Source organism: Lissotriton helveticus, chromosome 2_2, assembly GCF_964261635.1.
Source record: "Lissotriton helveticus chromosome 2_2, aLisHel1.1, whole genome shotgun sequence".
Classification (NCBI taxonomy): domain Eukaryota; kingdom Metazoa; phylum Chordata; class Amphibia; order Caudata; family Salamandridae; genus Lissotriton; species Lissotriton helveticus.
This window is the reverse complement of record NC_136060.1, coordinates 474176892-474194319: the sequence shown is the minus strand read 5'-3', so window position 1 is coordinate 474194319 and position 17428 is coordinate 474176892. Positions and strand designations below refer to the sequence as shown.

At 45.8% G+C, this 17428-nt stretch overlaps 1 protein-coding gene across 1 annotated transcript in view; it reads left to right on the top strand.

The window, feature by feature from the left end:
- LOC144821548 (GDNF family receptor alpha-4-like) overlaps window positions 1–17428 on the top strand; it is a 739131-nt gene that overhangs the window by 597744 nt on the left and 123959 nt on the right. The gene's annotated exons all lie outside the window — the stretch shown is intronic.

The window sequence follows — 17428 nt, the reverse complement described above, 5'->3', positions numbered from 1 at the left end:
AGGTGCTCAAGTATTCTTAGCTTGAGCTCCTTGGTCGTACTCCCAATGTAGCGTAAGCCACATGGGCACTGTAGACAGTAGACGGCATACTGCGTGCTACAGGTAATGAATTTGTTAATGCTCATTTTTCTACCTGTATATATATATATATATAAAGTCTAAACAGGAAGCCCCAAATTAAAGCAAAGCCACACGAAGTTCAGATCAGCACGTTTATTTGCCTCCATTTCACTGCTCGCTCCTTGACAGCTTTCAGAGCAATCTTTGAACATGTAAAGCCTGACGCGTTTCAGGAAATAATCCTTTCTTCAGAGGCATTGTTCACGAAGGGCTGGAAGAGCAGTTTTTGGCCGCGTCTGCTCATATAATCACTGGCACCTGCCACAGTGGGCGTGGCTAAATCACAAAGCCTTCTGTGCCTTGTAGTACGCTGGCCCTCTTCCCACAGTGGGGCCACTCAACAGTCCTTGCAATTTGAACCAAGTATTCACCAAGTGGAGTCAAGTAAAGCTCTGTAAGCCCTCAGATTGCGCTTTGCAGCAGTGAATTCGTGCTCAAGGCAGATCCACCTGCATTGGAGCTGCTCTTGTCTTCGTTCCCTCTTTGCAAGCCCCTTCTCAGAGCCTGCACGAACCCTTCGTAAGGTGGGCCTCGCTTCTCGACTGGGCAAACAGCCGATATCCATATAGTCTAAACAGGAAGCCCCAAATTAAAGCAAAGCCACACGAAGTTCAGATCAGCACGTTTATTTGCATCCATTTCACTGCTCGCTCCTTGACAGCTTTCAGAGCAATCTGCGGCCGGCGCTACTTCCAAGGGACTATTTCTTTTTTATCGTAAATATTTTAAAGAACGTATATTTTATTTTTTTATATAGCCTATGTCCATCTGCAGACCCTGACAATTACAACGATGTATCCGGTGTTTGGATTGGTGCTGTGGTTCCTGAGTTTACCCGCCTCAAAGGTTCAAAGTTCTCTCTTTATAATAGTAGTATAGATTTGCACATCACCAAGTAAAGTTTTCTAATTTGTTTTGATCCTATAAAAATATTTTTTTCACCACAGAATAACAAAATGGGTCTTCATGACTAGTGACATATATTTGAAATGTTTGAACATTTCACTTAGCTATTTCAGTGTTTTGTTAGAAAAAAACCTGACATCTTACAGCCTTTCATTTAACATGCTTTGCACAGTTCAATTGTCACACATTTCACTTTTTAGAAAATCCTCTAATTTAAGTCACAGAAAGAAAAATACATGTAATAAAATAAGCCGACTTTTGACCTCTGTCTCTGAAAGCCAGCAAATGTGACAAGATAACATGATTTAATGGCATTTTTATTGCTCTTTCACTTCATGCCTTTAAATCTTTTTATCTTGTCACATTTGCTCTGCTTGCAGGGACAGAGGTCAGAAGTCAGTTTGTCCTCCCTTAAGTTAGAAGTCTTTCAACTTCCAAGAAAGGGCAAGTAGTTGCTAAAAATAGCTGGTCCTGAATAAATCTTGCTCTGCAATGGGAGTGGGTGAGTGGATTTTTCTAGCCCTGTTCTGTGTTATGTTATGTTAGCTGGTTTTATAGATGCAAAAAGAACAATTGATGGACAGAATGCAGAACAATGTCATACATTCACCCCAGAACAGAGATCTGGGCCTGAATCCATCATTTTTTTGCTCACCATGCCATTACAGTTTGGACCCCGCCATATGCAAATCAGTCTTGACTCTGGGGGTGAATGTATGATTTATTCAGCATTTCGTCCATCATTTGTTTGCTGTAACACTTTTCACCCTAAGTGAGATGGGTATGCCTAGACGTGGGTCCCTTGCTCACTGTGCCACTGGATTCAAGCTAGCCTGGCTGATGAAGGGTAATACCCAGAAACCGGTCCCAGGATGATTGTTTCCGGTCCAGGGAGGACCTGACTTGGCAGTTCGGTCTGGACTGTTCCCATGAGGCACAGGGTCAAGACTGATTTGCATATGGCTGGGTCAAACTGGGATGGCATGGTGAGCAAAAGAATGATGGATTTAACCCAGATCTCTTGACTGGGGGTGAATGTATGATTTATACAGCATTTTGTCCATCACTTGTTTGCGTAGCGGCTGGTTTTATAGAGCGCAACAGCTACCCAGGTCGGGATTCCGGGTGCCAAACAAGAGGAGTTATCAGAGTGACTAAGAATGAGCCGAGGCTTTATCTGAAAAGATGCGTTTTTGGCTGCTTCCTGAAACTTAGCAGGTTGTTGTTAGACCTGAACTCTCCAGGAAGAGAATTCTACAATCTGGCAGTGAGGTAGCCTCCTCCTCTCGCTCTCTTGATTTTGAGCACTGCAAGGAGGGAGAGATACTTTTATCGCATTGCTCTTGAGGAAATATATGGTGTGATGAGATGTTTCAATGCATTTAGTCTGACTAAGTATTTTATCTTGTGCACCATGCATAGAGCCTTAAATTCTATACACTTCTTGATGGGTAACTAGTGCAATTGCGAAAGAGCAGGGTGAGCTGAATTCATCTTGGGCAAGCCCAAAAGCGCTCATGCTGCTACATTTTATATAACCTGTAATTTCTTAGTAACATAAGCTGGACTACTGAGGTATAAGGAGTTGCTGTAGTCGAGGTGTGACAAGATCAAGCCTTGAACCACCATTCTACGACACTCCATTGGAAGCCACCTTAACGTCTTCCTGAGGGATCTCAGCACGCCAAAATAGGTGCCCGCCGCCTTCAAATCTTTGTCCAAAGTGCCCCCAGGTTCTTAACCTTACATTTAGGAGTAGGGGATTCTCCCAGACAAGAGGGCCACGTAAGTTGTTCCCAGATCGACAGATTGTTGCCCACCACCATCTCTTCCAATTTGTCCCCATTCAACTTGAGACAGCTCAAAGTCATCCAGCTAGCCACCTGTTCTAAGCATATATTTAGTCTCTTGGAAGTGGATTTGGTGTCTGGTGACATGGAAACAACAATTTGAATGTCGCCTGCACATGCTACCATAGTAAAACTATGGGTACAAATGATCTCTGAAAGACGTTTAACATAAACGTTAAACAATGTAGGGCTCAATACAGAGCACTGTAGCACTCCACATCCCCACTTGTAGGTTTCTGATTGAAAGGGACCTTCACTGATTTGAAAGCTACTGTTGAATAAAAATGTGGTTAACCATTTTAATGCTTGTACTGTGATTCCTTTAGCCTTCATCCTGTCTCTCAGAATTGAACGAGCAACAGTGTCAAATGCTGCGCTCAGATCGAGAAGAATGAGCACAGCAGACGTCCTCGGTCCAGGGTCATTCTCATGATGATTTACAAATACACATTGTTAGAAATGGGGATCTCTAGTTGGCAGAAGGAGGAACACTTGTCCAAATAGGGACCCTTGCTTCTAGTCAGGGTAAGGGGAATACACTCCTAAAATAAACCTTGCTCACCCCCTTGGTAGCTTGGCACGAGCATACAGGCTTATCTCAGAGGCAGTATGTAAAGCATTTGTGAACACATACAGTAATTCAGTGAAAACACTACAAATGGACACCACACTAGTTTAGAAAAATAAGACATCTGTATCTGAACCAAAACAAGACCAAATGACAAAAATCCACAATACAGTATTACTTATAAGGCTTTCACATGGTACAAATAGTTCAGTTCAATGCAAGTTGTAAATGCGAAACTTTTCTCAAAAGTACCTTAGATGCGTCACGCAAAACAAACAAAATAGCCACAGAGAAGGTGGTGCATCGGTTTTTTACACTCAGGGAAGGTGATGCGTTGATTCCTTCCTCCGGGGGAGGTGATACGTTGGTTGTTACTGCAGTGCAGGGGAGTTGATGCGTTGGTTCCTTACCAGAGAGGAGGTGTGGCGTCGTTTTCTTACTGCGTGGGGAGTTCATGCGTCTGTTTCTTACTGCAGCCCCCAATGATGCGACAGCCTTGGCGCCTCAATGTGATGCGTCGATCCGGTACGATGCATGGTTTCGTGCAGCCGCACAGCAGGCTTGCGTTGGTGATCTCGGACTTCGGAGATCGTTGCACCCGATGCGTCATGCAGCGATTTCTCGAGCCGTGACAGTTACTTCGGTGATGCGTTGAATAACAGGTGCGGATGGGACATGCTTCTTCGGTGTTGAATCGATTTACCAGCTCCCAGCGACAAGCAGTCTCTAGACGTCCTAAACAGCAGCAGACACTTCTATGCAGGTTGGAATTCCCAGCAAGGAAATTCACGGGAGATGGTAGTCCTTGTGTCCCTGAGTCTTCCGAACAATAGGCAAGCTCAGGTTCAAGCCCTTGGAGATCTTTTCATCAAGCAGGTGACAAAACAAACATCAAAGTCCTTTTCCTCCTTTCCTTGGCAGCAAGCAGCCACTGCAGGCCAACCCAAGACAGCCAACAGCACAGGGGCAGTATTCCTCCTCAGCTTATCCGGCTAATCTCCTTGTTAAAGGTTCCTCTTGATTTCCCAGAAGTGATCTAAAAGTCTGTGGTCTGGCCCCTCTTTTTATAAACAACAACCTTTTGTTCCCTGAAGGCAGAGAGTGTCTGTACCCAGCCAAAACCAGTTCTGTGGGGCACTTTGCAAGTGCACAACAACCTCCATTTTCAGTGTGATCCCTGCCTCCAGACACACCAGAGGGGGGGGGGGCGGAGCCGTCTTTGTAGAAGGCAGGCACAGCCCTATTCAGGTGCAGGTGTTACTCCTCCCACCACTACAAATGCAGACCATGCCTATTCAGCTCAGCCCTGACTCATCAGATCTAGCCGAAGCCCCTCTCCAGCCCCTGTCATCCAAAAGCCAGACATGCAATACACAAACCTAGCACAGGCATACTGGATGGTTAGGCAAGAAAATACCTACTTTCTAAAAGTGGTATTTTCAAACACAGATTGTAAATATCACCCTCGCTAAAAGATGCACATTAACATTCTGAGTTCAGGCATACTAAACTTTATTATTTTACCTTGTTCCCAGGGCCAATTATGTGTATAAGATGTTATAAACAAACTCCCCATTCTGTCCTATGGGAACAGGTAGCCCTACAATAGTGAAAAAAGAAATTGGCAGTATTTCACTATCAGGACATGCCACACATATCAGGGCATGTCCTACATTTCACATACAGTGCACCCTGCCCACAGGGGTAACTTGGGCCTACCTTAGGGGTGACTAATATGTAGAAAAGGGAAGGTTTAGGGGCTGGCAAGTGTGTGCACTTGCCAAGTCGACATGGCAGTCCCAGACTGCACACAGGCTCTGCAAGGGCAGGCCAGAGTTACATTTTACAGGCTGCTTCTGTGGGTGGGACAATCAGTGCTGCAGCCCACTAGCAGCATTTGATTTACAGGCCCTGGACACACACGGTACACTGTACTAGGGACTGACTAGTAAATCAAATAGCCAATCATGGAAACACCAATCCATAACAGTAATTTACAAAGGGAGCACTTGCACTTTGGCACTGAACAGCAGTGGCAAAATGCCCAAAACATCTAGACCAGCAAAACGGAGTCCAACATACAGCAAAAACACAGGAGGCAAAGGCAAAAAATGCAGGGGAGACCCACGCCAATGGTACTTTTTCTAACACACTTGTTATGTTATGTATTACAAATAGACGTTACCTTATGTGGAAATTGTATATAGCGAGAGGTGCAGTAGTATATGTAGGGTGAGGAAAGAGGGGACAGGATTGTTGTTGAGCAAAGTTGTGGTGATTCCAAGAAGGAGGGAATTCATGGTGGGTCACTGTGAGCTTCCAGTTCGCAGTACTTCGTTTGCTACAATGCTGAAGGCATGCATAGTCCTTGATGGGCAGTCGACATTTGTAGGTTAAGTGAGTAAAGAAAACAAGAGATATTGGGTGGATTTGGTGGAGTAAAGTGAACTGAAGCATTTGAAGAAGGACAGAATGAGAAAATAGAGGAGAAAGGGGTAAGGAAGGTAGATACTGAGTAAGACAGGGAGGACTAAGAAAAGAAATGGGGGAAGAAGTGTGAAAAGAGAGGTGAATGAGGGATGATTAGGAATAATTAGATAAAAAACAAGAGGCATGGTGCAGAGGATAAAAGTGGGTTGGGTGAAAAAGAAGTAGGGGAAAATGTGAACTGAGACAAAATAAGGATGATATAAAAAGTGAGAAAGAGGAAACCAGTCAGGAGAAGAAAGTAAAGAGAAAGCCAATGGGAGGGGAGGAAGACATACGGTGGTGGGAGTGAGTGTGCAAGGTAGATGAGGCATAGCAGACGGAAGAGAGTGGGGAGACATATGAACTGGAATTGTGATGAGGAGCTGACCCTAATGAGCAGCTAATATTTCGGCAATGCTATAGGCAGTGAGCGACATCCCTGACTCTCCATAGCATAACGTAAAACTGGATACCATAGCATAACGCATACCATGAATAACCTGCATAATATAATGTTTAAGATAATGAGGACCTGCGTAAAATTACAAGCTATAGGTACACTGTGGTAATACATAGCGATTTGATTCTCAGAATAGTATTTTAGGGAGAGATGAGACCGAGAAATTAAATCAGATTGAGAGGCTATCCTACCCAAAAGGTGGAACTAACCTGTGGGCAGAGGCACATAAGACCCCTGCGCTTCGGTAAGGCGCTGCTGTAATGCGCCTCAAGTCTGCCGTTTTTGGGCACGGTGTGGAAGGAGGTAAAGTGAAGCTTGTGATTGGCAAGGGAGTGTGGAGTAGGATAGGGTGTGTTGGTTGGCATTGTGGCTCCCTGCAGGCAAACTATGGTCATTTACCCATTGGCTTAGATGACAACATCCTAATCAGGTGAGGATGAAGGTCATGTGAGCCGGCCACCAATTACTAGTATGAGGACCACAGGGATTGTAGGAAGGGAAGGAGACACAATATATGGGGAGGTTGGGGCATAAACAGAAAGAGCCTTTTGAGGAGTAGGGGATCACATGCCCTGAGGGTGCACACAATACAGGCCTGGGTGCTTGCAGGCCTGCATGTGTACAGGCATGGTCATGGAGGTGGAGGGCTCAGAAAAGCAGAAGGTGAAAGTCTGCTGGTGGCCTTCCATCTTGGAGAGCCAGTCAGTGCAGGTGACACTGGACGTAGTTGGAGTGCAGCTGGCACCGGACACAGGTGTAGGTCAGGTAGGATTGTTTGCAGGTGTAGGGTGAGGATGTCGCATGTGGAGGAGCAAGTGGATATATCTGCTACCAGTACCACAGGTACTGGGTGAGGTTGTCTTAGAATTTGGTGTGAAGACCACTGGGTGAAAGTGCAGATATATTCGATTACTCCTGGGTGCAAGACAATGTGGGTGAGGGTGTGATGCCTCTGAGTTTTACAGCCAGTGGGTGCAACAGGCACGAGGTGCAGATTCTCATCTCCACGGATGCCTTTAATTGTGGATGGCAATTGACGCATGTGCATTTGAGAATTTGTAGAAGGTGGTACAGATAATATTAGTTATGGGCAGGAGGGAAGCTGAAGAAGGGAGTGATGGATGAGAGCAGGATTGGCTATGTTGAGAGTTTGTGGGTGATTAAGGGAAGAGAGAAAGAGCATAGGAAAGATTGATGAAGTTGAAGGGAAGATGTTGAAAGGATGGTGGAGGGGTGTGGCGGATGGTGTGAGGATCTAGCAAATCATCGATACATAAAAGGTGTAGGAAATTGGGTTGCTGGTTAAGGGGAGTGAAACACTACTCAAGCAGCAACCACAACACGTGTCAGGATGAAACACAAGCAAACCACAAATTAACCTGTGCTTAACCCTCTGGTAGCTTGGCACAAAGCAGTCAGGCTTAACTTGGAGGCAATGTTTAAAATATCTATGCAACACTTCAAAGAGTAATAAAGTTAAAACACAGCATACCACAAATCCCACACCAATTTAGAAACATAGGGGTAAAATCCAATCAATCATTGAGGCCAAAACAATAATAATCTAATTAGTATAACCAGAGATGTGCAATTTTAAATGTTTTGTGAAAATCCACCGCTAAGAAGCAGAAAGTACCAACGTAGTTATCTGGTCGCGGTAGACCTGGTCCAAGTCACAAGTTCAGGTCAACTGTGATGGAGCACGGTCTGGATACAGGACTGATGTCATTCAACTGAGAAAGTACCTTGTGGGCCTGGGTATCACAGACGGTCAACGCTGCAGCGCGAAGTGCTTGTCTGGCGTCGGGGACGGTCATTAATGGAGGTTCACGTTGGCGGTCATCGAGGGCTGTCGATGTTGTCTTAAGAAGTGCAGATCTTGCCTCGTGGTCATCGCTGGCAGTCACAGTAGCTTGAAGACTTGGTTTCACCGGAACTTCATGTTGCCAGTAAGCATGGGCAGCAATATCTGGGTGCAATCAGGCCTATTTGTGGGCATGAACAGCCCAAAACGTCCGGATTTCTCCTTTTCTTTGGGTCCAGGACCTGAGGGGCACCTCTTGGGAGCCAGGACCTCCCTCCAGCAGAGGGCAGCAGGGCTCAGGCAGGTCCAGTTGCGGGTGCAGACAGCAGGCCAGATGCAGGGAGGCCTCTGGAGCGTGTTATATTCTTCTAGCTCAGAACAGGATACCAGTCAGCTGACCCTTGGAGTCACGTCAGCCTGGGATGACGGTGCAGGTCCAGTGTTCCTCTCAGTAAGAAGGGCGGCAGAATAGCAGTCCTGGCAGTACAGCAGCACAGCAGTTCTTCGGTAGTACCCACATGCGGAGGTGTACCGAACAGTTGGGTCTGAAGGTTCAATATTTATACTTGGTGTCCACTTTCAAGTAGGAGAAGTTTCTAGAGGCTTACACCCCTAGAGGTGTAAGGAATTTCCTATCTCCCTGCCCTGGCCTCAGCTTGTCTGGGGGCACAAAAGGCTAGTATCCACCCTTTTGTGAGTATGCTAAGGCAGGGGCTTTGTGATGTGTATGTGTAGTAGGTGGCAGTTTTGCCCCCCCCCCCATTAAGTCAGAGATGGCCCATCCTATCAAAATCTATTCCCCCTTTGCCTCACTATATGGAAGCTACACACAAAGACCAACTGCCAGCTACTCCTAGTCATTTGACCCAGGTTACATCGACGAAATGGTTAGGACAAAAAATGCAAACTTTCTAAAAGTGGCATTTTCCAAATTGCAAAGATCCAACTTTACCATTAAAAAGGGTTTTATATTACAATTATTTAGAAACCAAACTCGGCATTCCCATCTGCTCCTAACAGAAAGTTACCCCTTATTAAATATAATTAGGGAAAGTAGTGAAAAACAAATGTAGGACTTTTTCACTACCAGGACAATTTCTTAAACACACTGCACCTTTTTCTCTGTGTAGGCCCTCCCCTTGGGCTGACTAATATGTATTAAGAAGAGAGGTTTGGGCCTGGCAAGATCTTGCCAGGTCGAAATGGCAGTTTAAAACTGCACATACATGCTGCATTGGCAGGACTGAGACTTGTTTTAAAAAGCTACTTAAGTGGGTGGCACAAAAAGTGCTGCAGGCCCAATAGTAGCATTTCATTTATGGGACTTGGGTACATGCAGGACCACTTTACTAGGGACTTGCAAGTAATTAAATGTGCCAACTGGGTGTAAGCCAATGTTACCATGTTTTAGGGGGTGAGCACACACACTGCAGCACTGGCAAGCAGTCTTGAGTTTGTTGACCATCTGTCAATCTAGGCTAAAAATAAACAATTGCAGGTCTCTCCAGGCTCAGGGTTCTACCCTCTGGAACACGTTTCCTTTCCTGTTGACACATGAAGAAGGCTTCCTAAATTTCCAGTGAGGTTCACATACTTAGACTCCCTGGGAAAGGCTTTAAGGATCAATTCAGCCTCCAACACAATCCTTATTCACTAACAGCTCCTGCCCTCAGCTAGTCAGACACCTTACCGACCACTGACCCACTGCATTCCACACTCAGGCCTTTTCCACCAAAGCTGCAATTCCATCAAGTTGTTTCTATGTTCTGAATTTGCACACTGACTCTAGACTATGTAGCACGCTCTATTCCCTACTCTCATCAGTAAGTAGAGCTCCACAAACCTCATAAATGAATGGATAAATCAGTAAACAAATAAATCTATTCAAAGATAAACATGCCAGGATGAAGGGCTGAGGTTGGGCCTCATAGAGTCCATAGATTTCACACCTATTGCCTACATGCTACAGGAACAGAGTTTCTGAAGCACGTTCCTCACACTGAGCATGAAGCATGTATGACTCTATGGGAAGCTCAGACATTGCTCTTCCTCCACAAAAATGTCCAGAGGTTGGGGGCTGTGACTTGTCCTGTGTTTCCCCAGGGCCTGGTTTAGTTTGCTTATGAAAAGAGTGTTGTGAGTGAGGAGAATGTTCTCTTTCTCTGACTCCATCATTGTTTGTTGGAAGTGTCAGAGAAGGCCTAGAGGCTGAACTAAGCATCACAGGCTCCTGGAGAGGTTTTCTGTCACCATAGAACTTGGATAGGATTTGTAACTCACAATTGATGAATACACCTCATTTGTACTGTACTTGTGGTGAAGGCTCCCTTTGCCACTTCAACAGGCTGGCACTACAGACCAGTCTGTATAACCTCATGGGAAATATGATAGAATCAAGCACAAGCAAAACACAGGTGCACATACCTGTAAGAGTCTATATTGTCTCAGTCACGTGCCTTTGCAGCACACATAGAAAGAGGAATAAGCCTCCCAGGATTCTTTTTCTGTAGGAAGGTGCCCCTTCCTGCACACAACCAATCCTGCCTGCAACACAGGCATCCTTGCACCATGGTGCCTGCATTGGCACTAGCAGCCAAAACGGCGCCAACGCATGGGACAGGAAAGGAATGCGCTGTAGTGTCTTAAATACGGCGCATTCCTGCCCTTTCCATGTCACGCAGCGCAGCAAGGTGAATGGCTGCGCTGCGTGACTTGGCCATAAATATGGCCCTTTGGGTTTTATCACCTGGCAGGTGACCAGGTAAGCTCAAAAATGGCTCAGAGATTAAGGTATCAATGGAGCATAACCCAGGGTGTAACCTGCTAGCATTCTAAACAGACACTGGCTGGAGTCTTTGCCAGCACACACTGGTATGAACTGGCAGAGTAATATTTGGCAATGGGTATTTTTTTTATGAATGTTTTTTTTTTAATTTTGGAAGATGGGTGTAGTACTCACACTGCCTCACAGTAGCTAGATCTGTTGTAAGGAAGGATAGAGGTCACAAGACAGTGAAAAAACGTCGAGGCATCTTTTTTGCCCAATGCAGTGCTTCAGCCATAGTTGCTGCGTTGCGCGAGGGGGAGAAGGCAGCGCCAAGTGATTTGTATTAAAAAAAGGCCTGCTGCTGCTCTCATCTGCTTCCCTCGCATACAAGCAGCAGCCTAGCGCCACAGGCAGCGTTTGCCTCATGGTACAGAGGTGTGGACTTGATGTCTAGCACAGGATTTGTACTTGAACCCTACCCTTCAGGTGCCTTGAAGCCTACCCTTCAGGTGCCTTGAAGCATACCCTTCAGGTGCCTTGAAGCCTACCCTTCAGGTGTCTTGAAGCCTACCCTTCAGGTGCCTTGAAGCCTACCCTTCAGGTGCCTTGAAGCCCGCCCGTCAGGTGCCTTGAAGCCTACCCTTCAAGTAACCACTTCTTCTGTGGAAGAGGAGAGACACTAATCTTCCATAGTGGATTGATTTTACAGACGAAGCTATGCTACTTCAGAGAACTGAAACTCTCACAGCTATGCGCTGCGGCAATATATATCAATAAACAACTAGAGAGTAAGGGCATGAGCAGGCACTCCTGTACCCCAATCAATATTTAAACAACAACTAAGGAGTGACTAGGTGCAAATGAATAAAGAATAATTCAAAAAAAGGGGTTGTAGTGGTTACTTTATTAGGTGATAATACTCTAATTTTTGACCTTTTTCTAGTACATGCCATCTCGCAAACCGGTGACCTTAAGCGCAATGACTCTAGTCTAACTTCAAGGTCCCGCTGGTTGAGTCGACTGCCGGCCTGTAGCCTTGAACTAATATAAAAATCCATATGTTAGACACTCTTGTAAACATTACACTAACTAAATCGGGCATTATGAATTTTGGCATGGTTTAGTGAGCATTGTCTATAATACTATAATATTCGCTCCATCTGGCACATGGGGGATTTGAACCCCGAATGTAAGCATATTATCAAACACTACCTCTTTAAGAGCTGGAGCCTAGCGTAAAGGAGTTTACGTCAGGCTACCCACGTGATCGGAACTCCCTCCCACTGCAAGATAAATGCGATCCCGGGAAAGTACATTTTACTTCCGGGGAGACAGCAGCCCAGAGTGCAGGTATAATGCGGGGAGTCGCGAGAGCCGAAGTAAGTCACAAGCTCTGACTTGATTTAGCGGCAACAACGGAAAATAATTTTTATTCGTGGGATAACATTTTCTCCCCCCTTTGTTAAGATAGACTCCGCGTGAAGGCATCCCGCGCTGTCTTGACCCATGGGGAGAGTCTATTACTCTTGTAACGTGAGTGTATGTGTTTGTATGTCGCTGCTGATAAGAGCACCACTGAGATCTTACCAGGGGCCCCTTCTTACACTGGGTTTCCAGGCACTGTTGGAAGAGGCACGACACTATTCAGGACGAAGCATGTTAGCTACTCTTTCTTTAATTATTACTTTTGGCAGTGTCAGGTTGAGTAAAATATACTCCCTCTACATTCTGCCTACATTAAATAAAAGCAGCTGTAATACAGCTTGTTAATGTCACCTCGGGGTGGAAAAGTCTTTCACTTTACCGATGGTGGACATCAGATAACCTTGAAGGCTCTCTGTGAATTTTAGAGTGCCTGGGAATGGTCACCCCAAATAAAATAATGGCTTTGACACCATTCTGACATTGTGCATGTAATATCGCTATGCACTATATTTTGCTAATATGATAAGCTTTTTTCATGTCAGTGTGTCATTAAGTGTTATTTTGTATTGTCTTTTTCTCTCCACAGGTTTTTTTACTCCTGCAAATCGCAGGGAGCTACCACGGCGACTAACCGTGACTATGGTCTATACTTCAAAAAGATTTTTTCACATTTAAGAGCCTCACGGGAGGGTGCGCCATAACGCGCGTACACCACCGGAGGACTAAATTTAGGTCCTAACGAATGCTGAGCAAATTTGCAGTTGTAACAGCAGAAACATGTTGACCAGGTGTTTGTTCAAAGGACACCGGTTTCCTGAAACTGAACCTTGTAGTCCGCCACTTTGTTTTTAACTTAATACAGGTTGGCCGGTATTAAAGATTTTTGTACATGCCTCAACCTTGTATTTTTAATATTGCACCCACAGTTACACTCACACCTTAATTTGGGCACTGTTGCACTCACCACATCCCGCTCCGCTGTAAATCGGGCGTTGTAGCACGCTGGGGAGGCATTCGGCCACCCCAGCGGGGACCCAATGATGAAGCATGTCACCAACTAGTGGTGAGTGAGGGTCCTTTTACAAAAAGACATGATTTTGCCTTCCCCCTGGAAATCACACAAGGAACATTGTTTCCCCTTGTGAATATTTTTCTCTAAAGGGGTCTCTTAGTTCTTGAGGGGGGTAGTAAGAGGAATATGTATAAAGAAAAAGACACTACAACCCCTTTTTTTGAATTATTCTTTATTCATTTGCACCTAGTCACTCCTTAGTTGTTGTTTAAATTTCAGGGGTGCAACATGGTGTCCTTTGGACACTCCTGCACCCTTGAAATTATTCTCAATTTGAGATTCTCAAATTGCGAACCGCAAATTGAGAATAACTTCCCAATCATTCTTATGGGCCTCCTGGCCCATAGAAATGAATGGGAAAGCATTCCTTAATTGCGATTCGCAAGTTGCTAATCGCAATTAAGGAATACCAAGAAATCGCTAAAAAATTGCGATTTTGTAGGATGTATGACGTTACAACGCATACTTTTACAACGCCTACCTTTACAACGCGGTTTTTACAACGCATACCATTACAACGCATAATGCTTTTAGGCGCTGGATAGTGAATAGTTTAATTTACTATTCCAACTCCAGTCCCCATGGATAGTAGGGAAGGTTATTGGATAGTAAATTAACCTACTCCCTATCCTAGAGCGCCCCCCAGAGCAATGCGTTGTAATAGTTTGCGTTGTAAAAGTTGCGTTGTAATGGTAGTTCGTTGTAAAAGTTTCGTTGTAAAGGTTGTTTACCGATTTTGTACATACATCCCTATTTGCGATTCTCAAATAGCGATTTCTAAAGAATCGCTATTTGAGAATCGCAAATCAGGTTGTTGATACATATGGCCCTTAATGAGGCCCTAAGTATCTTAGACTTAGACGTTTATGATTTCCTTCTCAACATACTTAAATAAAGCCCTGTGTAGGTACCAGTTTTGTACCGGGAAACACTATTTAAAGTTTTAGTCAAAAGACCAGCTGCTTACAAGACGGAAGTTCAGACTGACGGTCACTAGAGAGATAGATGAGCTCTAGAAGAGCATCTGTCAAGAACAAATAATAACAATATACATAGAGAGGGGCTAATAATCATAATAATGATAATATAGAGGGGCTATAATTCATGCCCCCATCATTCATTGCTTGTTGGAGATGTCATTTATACTTTGAACCAGCCCAAAGAACCATATACTGAGAGCTTCACAATGGATCATCCCTCTTCAGCCAGTGGTTGTGCTGATGGCCCTTTTTAGGAGAGGAATAAATTTACCCTGTTTCCAACATCTAGGAACAATGGCCGTCTGTAAAGGCAGACTTACTAGTTGGTTTAGGGTGGGGTTTATTGCCACGCAGTTAGAAACGAGAATGTGGGAGCTACATAGATCATCTGGAGACCAGGATTTGCACATGCTGAGGGCTGGAGCAGAATTTCTCCAACGAAATTTGAGGAAACTCTTGCAAGGAGGGGCCACTGGGTGTATGCGAGGCCTCCTGCCATACCATAGACTCGGGGAATGGCAACTGAAGGGAATATAGAAATGATTTTATTTTTCTATCGAAGAAATCTGAAAGTTGGGTTCATAGCTTGAGCGAGGCGTTAATGGCTGAAGCATCTGGGTGTATAAATATTTTGACGATTTTGAATAGCTTGATAAGGGAGGTGTCAATTTGAGCTGTGAGGAAGTCTGATTACAATACAATACAATATAATACAATTTGTAGAGCACACTACATACCTGCAAGGGTTCCAAGGCGCTGAGGGGGGAGAAGGCGGTGCTGTTGCTACTGGTCGAACAGCCAGGTCTTGAGTTGTCTCCTGAAGGTTAGAAGGTCTTCAGTTTGTCGTAGGATGAGGGGGAGGGTGTTCCAGGTTGTGGCGGCACGGTGGGAGAAGGATCTGTCTTCGGCTGTGGCTCTACGGATGCGTGGGACGTGGCCAGGGTGAGGACTGCGGAGCGGAGTTTCCTGTTGGGTGCGTAGAAGGAGAGTCGACCGTTGAGGTAGGCTGGGCCGGTCTTGTGAACTGCCTTGTGTGCATGGATCAGGAGCTTGAAGGAGATTCTTTTGTCGACAGGGAGCCAGTGCAGGTTCCAGAGGTGAGGGGTGATGTGGTCGAGGCGCGGGACGTTGAGGATCTGGCGTGCAGAGGCATTCTGGATTCTTTGCAGGCTGTTGACGAGCTTGGTCTGGGCACCGGCGTAGAGGGCGTTTCCGTAGTCGAGTCTGCTGCTGACTAGGGCCTGGCTGACGGTTTTCCTTGTGTCTGTCGGGACCCATCTATAGATCTTGCGGAGCATATGGAGGTTGTTGAAGTAGGTAGAGGAGACAGCGTTGACTTGTTTGGTCATGGTGAGTTTCGAGTCGAGGTTGACTCCCAGGTTGCGTGCGTGGTTGGTGGGTGCGGGGGGTGTCCCCAGTGACGCGGGCCACCAGGAGTCGTCCCATGCTGAGGGATTGGGCCCAAGGATGAGGATCTCCGAATAGTCTGTGTTCAGCTTAAGGTGGCTGTTCTCCATCCATTCGGCAACGGCCTTCATTCCCTGGTGGAGGTTGAATTTGGCGGTGAGAGAGTCCTTGGTGAGGGAGAGAATCAGTTGCGTGTCATCGGCGTAGGAAATTATGTTGAGGTCGTGATGTCGGACGATGCGTGCGAGGGGCGCCATGTAGACGTTGAACAGCGTCGCGCTAAGGGAGGAGCCCTGCGGGACGCCGCAGATTATCTCGGAGGCTTCGGATCGGAACAGGGGAGGCGGACTCTCTGGGTTCTGCAGGAGAGGAAGGAGGAGGTCCAGTCCAGGGCCTTGTCTCGGATCCCTGCGTCGTGGAGTCGAGTGCGTAGTGTGTGGTGGCAGACGGTGTCGAAGGCGGCAGCAAGGTCCAGAAGGATGAGGGCCGCCGTCTCGCCATTGTCCAGTAGGATACTGATGTCATCTGTGGCGGCGATGAGGGCGGTCTCTGTGCTGTGGTTGCTGCGGAATGCTGACTGGGAGGGGTCTAGGATGCTGTTGTCTTCAAGGTAGCGGGTGAGCTGGATGTTGACTATCTTCTTGGTTTTTATTGATTGCTTGGTGGTATTTATTTAAGGTATTCTTATAGATTCATTTGTTCTTGAGAAGGTAGTGATACCTACAACTTCTTTAGAGTCTTTTAGATAGTTTCTAGATAGTTTGCAAAGCTCTTTCAGCTCCTCATTGAACCAGGGTGATGATTGTCATTTGACCACCGAGGTTGTATCTTTGTGTTTGATAGGAGCAATGGTATCAGCCTTTTGTGAAAGCCAGGCATTGCCCGACAGGGCATCCACATCAACATTCCCACTCATACATGGGGGTGCTCACTCAAGGAGCTACTAAACCCCACAGGAGAGACTGTGGGCTGGTTTCTGCGGGAAACACGAGAACAGGTCGTGCATCCGTGAAGGCCATAGTCCAACTTCGAAATAAAATAAATAAGAGCGTGATCAGTCTGAAGTGAATATTTAATATCAGACACCAGGACTTGGCCATTAGAGAAAATGGTGTGTAATGTGTGACCCGCTACATAGGCTGGCTGGGTCACGAACTGCTGCATGTCCCATGATGACATGTTATCTAAGAGAAGTTGCCCATGTGGGTCAGAGGGAGAGTCCACATGTAAGTTGAGGTCTCCAAAATTGTAAAATTAGAGTATTTTAGCACATATTTAGATAGGAACTCATCCAGGGAGGGAGATGGAAATACTCCCGAAAGGGCCAGGGGGATGCTATACCAACACTCCGGCCAGGGCTATGTTTGCTGAAAGTGGGATGCAAAAACCCAATGATTCTGCCCCCTGAAGCTCCTTTGAGTCAAAAGTGACACAATTATAAGTGTGGATGTTTACAATATCAATGCCACCCCCTCTTTTGACTACTCTGTCTCAGTGTAACAGAGATCACAAGGAAGGGGCCGGGATACATCTAAAGAAGTAGATGAGGCTGATTAGGGAATCATAAAGAGTAGGAGCCACAGATTAACCCTTAGATGCA